General features: G+C 40.7%; 1 long non-coding RNA gene across 1 annotated transcript in view; it reads right to left on the reverse strand.

Moving 5' to 3' along the window:
* LOC126397496 (uncharacterized) overlaps positions 1-11,576 on the reverse strand; it is a 21,803-nt gene extending 10,227 nt beyond the window's left edge. The window contains exons 1-2 of the long non-coding RNA XR_007570667.1: positions 11,232-11,576; positions 3,400-3,523 (exon numbers count right to left, since the gene is read on the reverse strand). This is a non-coding gene — a long non-coding RNA (uncharacterized LOC126397496). The remainder of the gene's footprint in view (positions 1-3,399; positions 3,524-11,231) is intronic.
* Positions 11,577-11,623: the final 47 nt, after the last annotated feature.

Below are 11,623 nucleotides of genomic sequence, written 5' to 3' on the forward strand. Positions count from 1 at the left end.
GATCCGCATACACAGAAATCCACAGATCCTCTGTTCAACACGGGGGGGGGGGGGGGTTGAGGGAGAACAGGCTCTGATTGGAGGGAGAGCTAACCACACCCACTTAGGAGACAGGAAGAGTAACCGTTTTCTTAACATTGGATAAGCCTACGGTGGGATATCTCCTTTATCCAATATCTCTGCCCATACCTCTTCCTCCTCTATATGGCCACTCGTGATGCGGTGTTCAAGGACACTCTTAATGTGGGATATGCAGATGACATCGGGCTGTCGAGGGCAATCCCCCTATCTAACATCATGATGGACACATCAATGCACCAGGAGGCATAAATGCTGGATGACTGAGCGGGAAATAATAAGATGCTGCTAAACAGGCAGAAACCAGTAGAGCTGCAAATATGCTTTGCAAGGGACCCACCACAACCCCCTCCCCTGATGCTTGGAGGACAGGAAGTACCTGTTGTGGACACAACAAAATATCTGGGCTATCACCTAGACACAAAACTTAGTGGAGATGTGCACATCGAAAAGGCAGTTAAAACAGCCTCTAAACGGCTGCACTACCTAACAGTGTGTTCACACCGGACGCGAGTAAAATATTCGCCTCGCTCTACTAGCGTGAGTTTGACCGCTGGAATATTTGTTTTTACTCGCGACATTCACGCGAGTCATTCGCGCAAGCAACAGTGTGTTCACACCGCTAGTAAATGAGACAAGTATGCCGGCCAGAAAGCAAGCTACATCGGTTGTGCTAACTGGGGCTAATGCTAGTGCTAACTTTGTTGATAGAAACGTACAGCCGATAGTTGGAATCAATTTTCAAAACTTACCAGGCAGACCAACCTCCTCACTCACTTTCCTCCACGCCAGGTCTTTCTTGGTCCGAAGCTTATAATTTGGGGACGTAACATCATAACGCTCAGGGTGGCCACAAACAGCTATTATTAGCTTGTCCTCCAATTTCGGAACAACGCGGGGCAGTTGTTGAAGTGTGTGAAGGCTACCTGCGTTCTCCATAACCCAGACACCTGCAGTGAGGGCGAGCATCCCAGTCGCCGTCGGTGAAGTGGAGCCTGCATTGAATATTAGCACCAAAATAAATATCCATCTGTCTCCGGTGAGTTTTTTTGCGTGTGAAAATCAATAAATATTCACTGTATCCAGCAAGTCACATGTCGCCTGAATGGATGTTGTTTACTACAGCGAGACAGTGGCAGTTTTTGGCGTGTGAAAATCAATAAATGTTCACTGTATCCGGCAAGTCACATGTCGCCTGAATGAATGTTGTTTACTACAACTGCAGCAGCACGTCAGTGACGACAGGAAAATCTCAACGCTGTTAGGCTGCCCTGACACAGCATCAAGCGAATATTTCGTTCGAGTTCAATATTTTGAACTTGCGTGAAGAGGCGAATGATGCGAATTTCGCGTGTTTGCTCCATTTGAGTCGCGCTATTCGCGTCATTCGCGTCATTTGCGCTGCCGGCACAAATTCACGTCTATTCGCGTCTTTACATTGACTTTGTATGTAATCTTATCGCACAAAAAATTTGCCTCGCGCCCGGTGTGAACACACTGTAACTGTCATGGCAAGACATGGATTACCTGCAGATGACCTTGTCACCATCTACACAACCCTCATCAGACCATGTCTGGGATAAAGCTCAGTACTCTTGGTGGGCTGCACCAAAAAACAACAAGCAGATCTAGAGCGGGTCCAAACACGCGCCTGCAAAATCATCACAAGGAGAGCAGGAAAAATCTCACAAGTTCTCCCCTCACTCCAGTTCAGGAGGGAGGAGGCTGCTGTGAAACTGATCCGGGACATGCACAACTCCCAACATCCATTGCATGACCTCCTACCACCAACACGAGGCAGCTGTACTGCCAGAACACTCAGGAACCAGCATAAGCTGGCTGAACTGAAGGCCAAAACCAACAGGCTGAGGAACTCAACTCTGCACACTGCAGTTAGGCTATATAATGATGCCGTATAGACTCACAGAGAAAGTTACAGACATGCATTTGTTACTCTTGTTTTATTGCCTAACACCTTGATTGCTACCTTTGCCTTGCCTTGCCTTGCTGTCTCTGAAATTACTGTTACTATGTTGTCATTATGATTGTTTTTAAATGCCATTCATTCTCTATGTATGTATGCTTATGTTTTTTAACTAGATATGTAAAATTCTGCATTTTTTTCAGTGAACCCTCGGTTCCACTGTGAGCATGAATTAATCAAATCAAATCAAATCAATGAAGAAAGTATAAGCAAAACTTTTACCAGTCTGCACAATATTTTGTGTTTGATTTTGAGTTTCTGCCCAGTGTGTTTGGGCCCCATCAGATTACAGCTGAATAACATGATACAGCAAATGATATTAAAATATATCAACACTGTAAAGATATAAAAATGTTGATGTATTTTCTATAGATTAGACACACATTAACGCATCACATTATATAACATCACTTCACATTACCTATTAACATGCTCTGCAGTCTTTTCCATCCCACTTCACGCTGTTTAGCTGCAGCTGCCGAAATAGATTTTTTTTTTTCATGTCTTCATTGGCGGTCATTGAAATCTCTGATTCAGTTGGGATGAAGTAAGTGGCTCTGCTTTTAACTCCGCGTTCTGCCTCTGAAAATCACGTTATCTGCACTCCACTGATGACGGCTTGTGGTGCTCGCTGTGAATGCACTTCCCTCAGGCTGAACATACTCAGAGTTGATTGAACTAATTCTGATCAGCTGTTCTGGAACCGAAAACTCAGAGTTTCCCAGCTCAGGCTCAGTCAACTCAGAGATCAGGACTAGGCTCAGAGTTTGTTGAGCCTGCTTTCTGAAATAGGGCCCAGTCTGGTTGCCAAGCAGTTCATTTTTTTAACAGAAGTTCTTAAGATCTTTGAAACCGGGTTGTTGGCTACCTCAAATGATGTGTCTATTCCTCGATTACCTGGTAAGTTATTTGTATTCCTTTGATGTGCTGTCTGTCGGAGCTAGATCAAATGAATGATTCATAATTGATATGTTATCCAAAACCTAATTTTTAAACAAGTAATATTCATACTGGTTTAAATAAACAATTGTATTTCCGCATGTTTACTGAATGACAGTTTTGTGTGAACGGAATTAAAGACCTGTCTCAAATAGATTCCTGTCCCAAATATACGCCTGTTGATTTAAGTGATTAAGCAAATAATAGTCCAGTCTAGCCCAGTCTATTAAATTTATAGTATGTACCAAAAGCTTGCATTGACTGTAATCTTTTTTACTTATTGTTTTTAATGGTCTTTTATTTAGGCAAATTTAGACAAAGTGCTGTTTGTAGTTTTCATATGTTAATTTAAAGGGATAGTTTGGATATTTTGAAGTGGGGTTGTATGAGGTACTTACCTATACCTACAGTTAATGTCAGTAAGCACGCCCCCAGTTTGAAGAATCAGGCAGGGGTACTCCCAGAGAAGCAAAGCAATGTACTGCTGTGGACGGGGGCAACAGCAAAATGTATTTTAGCCATCTAAAAAAAAAAAATCAATGTCAGTTCAAGTGTACACTATATTTACAGTATTTATCAATGCTTTACTTTGCTGTTAGACAGCAATTTCTGATAAGTTCAAAAGGTGCTCTTGAAGAATATTTAAATGCTTAAATTGATCATTTTAAAATAGGTATTGAAACTCAGGTATTATATTGGCCAAGGCTTGGATAACTTTTGATGCTGGATAATAATTACCAGCTCTGTCTGTATTTACTATCTAGCATAAGTTAAAAAGTGTTTTTATCTTAAAAACTTAAAAATCAACTGCAGCATACTCTAGAGGATAAAATGTACCATAATTGTTAAACTCTCAAAAAAACTTCTGTTCCATTTCATTCCATTCTTTCATTTTTCATAGAGGCAAAACCTGTTAACAAAAACTCTTCACAGATCACAGGGTGAACAGACTGCATTATGGTAAATGTAGCACAGCCTTTTAGTAGCTCTAATGAGCCATTTGTGCTTTCCCACAGTGGGAAGTATCACCCATTTTCACAAATTGCCTTACTCCTGCATTTCAAAGTGCAGCGAGTTTTTTTAATATATTTTTTTTGTAATATTTGGGTGCTGGTCCTTTTTCAGACCTTTCTGCCCCCCTTCTGATCCATTAAGCGAAGACTCAGTGCTTATTATACTAATTTCATGAAGTGTTTGTGTGAGTGCCAAATCGAGAGCCTGCTAACTGATTGTAGGCCACACGTAGTGTTCAAGGTCATGTACGCAATTAAACAAGAACAATCACATTCAAACAAATTAAGTGTTCGCTCTGTCTGCTGAGCTCGTCGCTATGTTATTGAGGGCAAAAGCTTTTTATACATTTGGAGTTACATTTTAGTCTGTAGGCCGACAGCATCTGAGGGGCACTTTAATTTCCATCAGTGTATTCAGCTACAGAAAAGTCGCTTTGTTTTATAATTGTTAAAGGGGGGATTGTTTTAATGTAGTTCAACTGTTCTTGAGTTGACTGTGAAAGTTTTTTCTAGTTCTTCAAAATAGTTTGACAAATTAATCTAAACTCAAGATCCACTTTCAGCCACATCTCACTTTCTCCATCAGTTGATGGTGTTGCTCATTTGTCATAATAACCACCACCTGTCCTCACGTGACTGAAGTTCTATTCTTTGATCATATGGTGACAACCGTACCTGCCAACACTTATTTTTCCTGGGTTTCTCCCATTGTTTAAGGCCATCCCCCAGTTCTCTCCTGTTGTGTTGTGTCTCCTGGGAAACCATATTTTGCATGGCTCATACTTTATCATGAGTAATCATCATCCATAACCTTTATAGGTTTGTTTGACATCACAAAAGTTGCCAACTCTATTCTTCTCGGATGCGGCCTCATTTCGCCTCATCAGTCATCAGTTAAAGTCGTCAGCCACCACCACCTCCACCAGTGTCTGGACTCCATGGGGGAATTTATCTCGCTGCCGCTCAGGTGTCCCACAATCACAAATAATTTCCCTCTGGTGTCTAAGCCCCAAAGACTTGTTAAATTTCATCAGCATAAATCATTTGGTAATCTGTCAATTTATATTCCGCATTGAACTTCATCTTTATTTCATTCTTTTGTCTTTTGTCAGATTTTTGCTAGAGCTCTAGTTGCTTGAACTGCAGATTATACTTTTCTTTCTTTCATCATCCTGCATTTTTGTAAGCCCGCCACCATGAACACAAAGAGTATAGAAGTGGATCAAGAGAAAGACCCACCCCTCTCTCTCTCTATCTCAATACAGACCAGACTCTGCTCAAACAGTAAAACTAGGTGAATGAACCAAGATTCTGTTAATGTTACTTATTTTTCGCCTAAAAATGTTTTCAGAAACATAACTTAGGTTACTGTTTAACTGTAATTCAAGATTGTTTGTTGCCACCTGATGGCCATATCGTTTCCTGTGGAAGAATGGCCAAGCTCACATTACGTTTCACACTAGTGGGAACATTTATTCGTTAGGTATGACACAGTGCATTCTAGTACATGTAGGTTTTCAAGATCTTGAGCAAAAGCAAATGCCATGGTCCATTTTCTCTCTGGTTATTTAGCACCAATTTCGAGAGTGTTTGCATCTTCCTATTGTATAGACAACCTTGTCTTAAGAAAAGACCATCTCTCCAGCAGTGAAAAACTTATTTAATACATAGCTTAGCTGTTGTCAAAATGACAGGACAGGACAACATTCAACCTAAAAAAAATCTAAATACACCTGCAAATTTAAAGGGATTTTACTGATTTTCAACCAGCTTTGTGTCACAACAGTGTGGGTCACATGAATAGATCATGGTAAACCTCCCTCCACCCTACCAGTGCCCAGATCTCCCTGCTCATCTTCTAGCTTGCTGGCTCTCTGGCTTTTGGTCTCTACAAGTCTGGATCTGTCCCAATCTCTCATGGACTCGACAGTGGTCTGCTGCCTGGCAGCTGTCTCGCCTAAGTTTTATGCTATTCACCATCCCCTCCTCCTCCTGATGAGGAACTCAGCTTTTAAACATTGCTTTAATTTTTGGTGGCATACATTCAACAAGGTGCTGGAGACATTCCTCAGAGATTTTGGTCCATATTGACACGATGATGAAGAGAATCTCCTGTTCCACCACATCCCAAAGGTGCTCTATTGGATTGAGATCTGGTGACTGTGGAGGCCACTGGAGTACAGTGAACTCATTGTCATGTTCAAGCACCAGTTTGAGATGATCTGAGCTTTGTGACATGGTGCGTTATCCTGCTGGAAGTAGCCATCAGAAGTACACTGTGGTCATGAAGGGATGGACATGATGCTCAGTTGGTACTAAGGGGCCCAAAGTGTGCCAGGAAAATACCCCCCACACCATTACACCACCACCACCAGCCTGAACCATTGATTCAAGACAGGATGGATCCATGCTTTCATGTTGTTTACGCCAAATTCTGACCCTACCATCTGAATTTCATAGCAGAAATTCAAGGCACCCGGCATGGTCTTCTGCTGCTGTAGCCCATCTGCTTCAAGGTTCGACATGTTGGTTCAGAGATGGTCTTCTGCATACCTTGGTTGTAACAAGTGGTTGATTGAGTTGCTGATGCCTTCCTATCATCTTGAACCAGTCTGGCCTTTCTCCTCTGACCTCTGGCATCAACAAGGCATTTTCACTCAGAGAGCTGCCGCTCACTGGATATTTTCTCTTTTTCGGACCATCCTCTGTAAACCTTAGAGATGGTTGTATGTGAAAATCCCAGTAGATCAGCAGTTTCTGAAATACTCAGACCAGCCCATCTGGCACAAACAACCATGCCACGTTCAGAGTCAATTAAATCGCTTTTTCTCTCCATTCTGATACTCGAACGAATGCTTGAACTTCAACAGGTTGTCTTGACCATGTCTACATGCCTAAATGCATTGAGTTGCTGCCACATGATTGGCTGGTGAGTTATTTGCATAATGAGCAGTTGAACAGGTGTCCCTAATGAAATGGTCGGTGAGTCTATTTCACACTAGAAATGTTTATGTTATGCATGAAATGTACAGATGTAATCGTGGATTGCAGAAAGGTACAATGCCAACATTTTAATGTGGCAGCTGCACTGATCTTTTCATATAGTGCCATTATCAGGACAAATTTTCAGATTGCTGATAGTTTGATTTATCATCTAACAGTGTGGTTTTCTTTAAAATGAGTGCTGCAGCCTGATAAAGCTGCTAGCAAGGCTGTAGACTCTTGGTCTTGTTACTTACTTGTTGGAATTGGGAACTGCTAGTTTGGTCTAAAGTTGCTCTGAGACATTCTGTCCCTTCCTTCTGCACAAACTCAGACCAGTCCAAAGCTCCTTCCTCTCTACTGCACGCACACACACACACACACACACACACACACACACACACACACTGTCTTTTTTCATGAAGTGTTATGGACTGTCTTCACGTGGAATCAGACATGACAGAGTGCTCATGGTCAGTCACAATTGCAATCATGATGCATGTTGGCAGCAGGGGACTGGATGTTCGGACTTTCCTGATGGAATCATGTCCTGTATCCAGATCGTTCAACATTATCAGTAGTGCAGTCACTGAGGGCAAGCAATCAGGATGACACAGTTGGCAAAGATTCAGGCGTCTAACAGCCTCATAGCTTCTTGCATAATCTGCCAGGTGTGTCATATTCACGAGTCCCTTATTATCTGTGATTTTTTTCCTCAACTTGCAATTTATACCAGCCTGTAAACACAGCTGCCAATTTCAGACCTGATTCAGACGATATGTTTAGGAGCTGGAACGAGAAGTGAAATAAATGGGCAAATAAAAATTGATAAAAGGCAGGTGCTGAATAAATAAATGATTTAAATCTGATTCACAGCAGTCATTCAAACATATTGGTTATACAGCTCTGAATGTTTTTCAAAAGCTGGCAAAGCAAGCAAGAAATAAATTGGGCCAGAAAAGAACTGGAGCCCTGAACTGGTATGTCCTTGGTGGTTCATAAATTGGGAATGAACTCAAAAATGAAGGGCAGCAGCTTTTGTACAGCACTGCTGTCATGGCCACTCACTCACTGGTGGATACAAGACAGATAGTTACTGCTGATCCAATCGCATGCTTGTGTGCAAATGAGCTTGTTCAGAGATCATGGCAACATGGTTTTTGTTGTTAGTTTTTTTGACTTGTGTTTTATGCAAATAGAGCTCAGCAAAACTCTGATTTAGCTCTATTCCAATGTAAGGCATAAACAGCAGCTGTAGGTGATGCAGGTGAAGACGTATGGTTGGAACTTGTTATTACATCCAGTGAAAATCATGTATGTCCAAAATATTAACTTTTAATTAAAGTAGCTGTATGTAACAGTCAGAGCAAATTCGGGGTGAAGGTAAAACTTGATACAGCATTGTATCAATATTTTGCATGGCGATATTGTATCAACACATGGAAGTCAAGTATCAATCTTTCATTGTTAATTTTTGCAAATGCACATTTTGATACAATTTTAAGTACTAGATATAATAAAATCAATAGCTTTTTTAGTCCACTAGATGGTCCTGTTTTTTCCTGATGAGGTCAGCAGAGGTTTCAGTCAGCAGCATTTGGCAGAATGTTCCTTAAAACAAATTTGGTGGCACCGAAGACAGAATTCAGAAATGCACAGTCAGCGTTTAAATCAAACGTCTGGACTTATTTTGGATTTTTTACATGGAAGGAAAGCGGAACTTGGATATGACACATGCAATTTGCAAGCAGTGTCATGTGAGAATTGAATACTCTGGAAATACTATAAACATGAGGGCTCACCTCACACACCACCATCTAGAGATAGTGTTAGCCGCTGACCGCCAAGTTAACGCTTAAACACTGGACACACTTAGCATGACAAAACTACCATCCAATTCTGAGAGAGCTAAGAAAATAACACAGTCCATCACCTACTTCATGTGCAAAGATCTGCGTCCATACAGCGCTGATGGAAATGAAGGCTTTTATTACATGTTAAAAACACTGGACCCCAGGTATGGGACTCTGTCCCAATGTTTTTTCACCAATACAGTCATACCCAAGCTCTGTAGAGAAGTGAAGCACAAAGTTGAGGAATATTTGAGTACAGAAGGAAGGGTGGCTTTAACTTGTGACGCCTGGACTTCGAGGTCAGTGGATTCAAATGTGACTTTAACGGCACATTATCTCACAGAGGACTGGCAACTGCTGTCACACTGGAGCAAACATTGCAGACCTCCTACAAAATGCAGCACAAGAATGAGGGATTGTGGTAACAGACAACATGGGTGTTGCCATTCAGTTAGCAGCAGCATACCTGCTAGCTTTTGCTGTAAAAAAAAAACAGACTAAAAACTTTAGCTTATGAGGTAAAACAAAGTTTTCCTTTGGGGAAATAATTTGCAATTGGAAAAAAAAGGTAATAAATCTCAGTATGTCACGAACTCATGCACGGGTCCAGTTTTGCAAACCTGCACCTGCAAAGCTCATCAGAACCGACCCTTTAATATAAGTCCTGCAACCCTACTCATGATTTAACACAATGTTTTGCTGTTATACAGTTTTTACTCATGTACTGTCCACCATAGGCGTCATTTAGGTATGGCGAGGTATGGCAGCTGCCATACCTTGGAATCGGGAGGAAAAAAAAGAGAGAGGTTCTGTAGTCATCTTAATCGAGGCTCACTGGCTGGTTGTTTTCATTGTATTGCACTTAAATGGTTCAATAATATGCTCATCAGCAGGGGTGATTCTAGGATCAGAGGTTTAGGGGTGCTGAGCACCCAGAGAGCTGCCCGGCCAGGCAAGATAAATTTCACTGTTTTGTACGTTTTAACGCAATTTCATTCCCACATTTGTGAAAGAAAAGCACAACACTTTTTGGGAAAGTCTGTGACTAAACCATCAAATCTGAGGTTATTTAAATGCTGAGCTACAGCAAAAGAGGAATGGATTGGAATCATAAAAGAAACATATCGTAACCCTAATTTCTGGGGGAAGACAACTCATTTTGATACAGCAGCTCCTCAACATACACATAAACAGTATGTATGTTTCTGGAGTAAACCAGCCCCCTATAGTGAGTACCAAAAATACCAAAAATGGACCTTGGACTTATTTTTTGGACTTTTATTTGAAATGCAATGCACAACATGTAACATTAACAGTAATTGACTTTTTCAATGTTTGTCTCTGCCTTTTTCCTTCTTGTCTTTATTATATAATACAAATACATAAATAAAAATACACTTCAAAAAAATAAAGTGCTTGAAATCTACAAAATTAATAATATAAAATAATAAAAGAGAGGCAACCCTGCCTATGGTACAATGTATGCACACACACACACACACACACACACACACAATAGGAGTTATAATGTTAATGGGCATCCAGTCAGTTAGCTAGTCAGTAGCACCTTGGCTTTAATATTAACACATGCACATGACACAACAGCTAGCTTCTCTCATTCCAATTCAAACAGAGGACAGTGGTACTGACCACCACCTAACGTTTCCTAGCTAGAAAAAACATCAGCTAACTCCAACCTAATGTAACCTGTGAGTGCAACCTTCACTTTATAACAGAAATCTATGCTGCTGACCCTGGGTATAATATCTACGGTATCTAAGTCTGAGGTTCCTGTCAAATATCTTAGACCCGGGATCTTACAGTTCAGAATGATTACAGGCTTGCTCACTTCCAGATCAAATATTCACTAGGTTCTTTTAAGGAAATTGGCAGTAGCGGCTCTGCAGAGAGAGAGCAAATAAAGACCTCCAACCCACACAAACCACACACGACTCCAACTTATGAAAAGTAGCAAATCCTCTTTATATAGGTATTATGTTCAGTTTAAATTCTTTGTACCTTTTTACGTTCAACACATTCCTTTAACAGAAATTTCCTTGTTTGGTACAAATAACTCAAATATACCACAAAAATAAAATAATATAAATCCCCAAAATAAATGTAGCCCAAAATATCAGTAAACCAGAATTAAGAAAATAGGCACTCAGTACTCCAAAAATAATAATAAATGTGGTACCACTTCACTTTTTTTCCTTTGAATGTTCCTTTAACCTTGTCTGTCCACCCTGAGTTTCCTTATGACGTCAGTTTTCTCAGTTTGTAGTTTATCTTGGGCCCAAGAACAAAAACCTGAGATCTCAGGAGGAAAAGCACCAAAAAAAAAAATAAATAAATAAAGTTCTCCTCAGTTGGATTTCCTACCACCCTCCTAGAACAGCAAATGTCCCGACGCGAAGAAGACATCCACGAGCAGCGGTGATGACCTTGACCACAGATGAGCAGCTCCTCGGATGTCACAACAGGATCGTTCCTCCAAAAAAACCAGCCTGCACACAAGTGTGCAGAGCAGTTAGCTTATCACATGCTATAAATTGTCTCTTTTAACTGTCTATCACTTGAAATAAAAATTGTGTTTGCATCTTCACCAGGTAAACTCTTACGACCATAATCATGAACTAAATTGAATGTAAATATCTGCACATATTTGGCTTTTAACATTTTTTTAAATACACACACATCAGCTTTTAAGCACACTAAATATGCACAATCGCCCAATGCACTCTTCCAGGCCTCAATTAAACAAACAACAATGA

The sequence above is a fragment of the Epinephelus moara genome, chromosome 11 (genome assembly GCF_006386435.1).
Source record: "Epinephelus moara isolate mb chromosome 11, YSFRI_EMoa_1.0, whole genome shotgun sequence".
In the NCBI taxonomy this organism is placed as follows: domain Eukaryota; kingdom Metazoa; phylum Chordata; class Actinopteri; order Perciformes; family Serranidae; genus Epinephelus; species Epinephelus moara.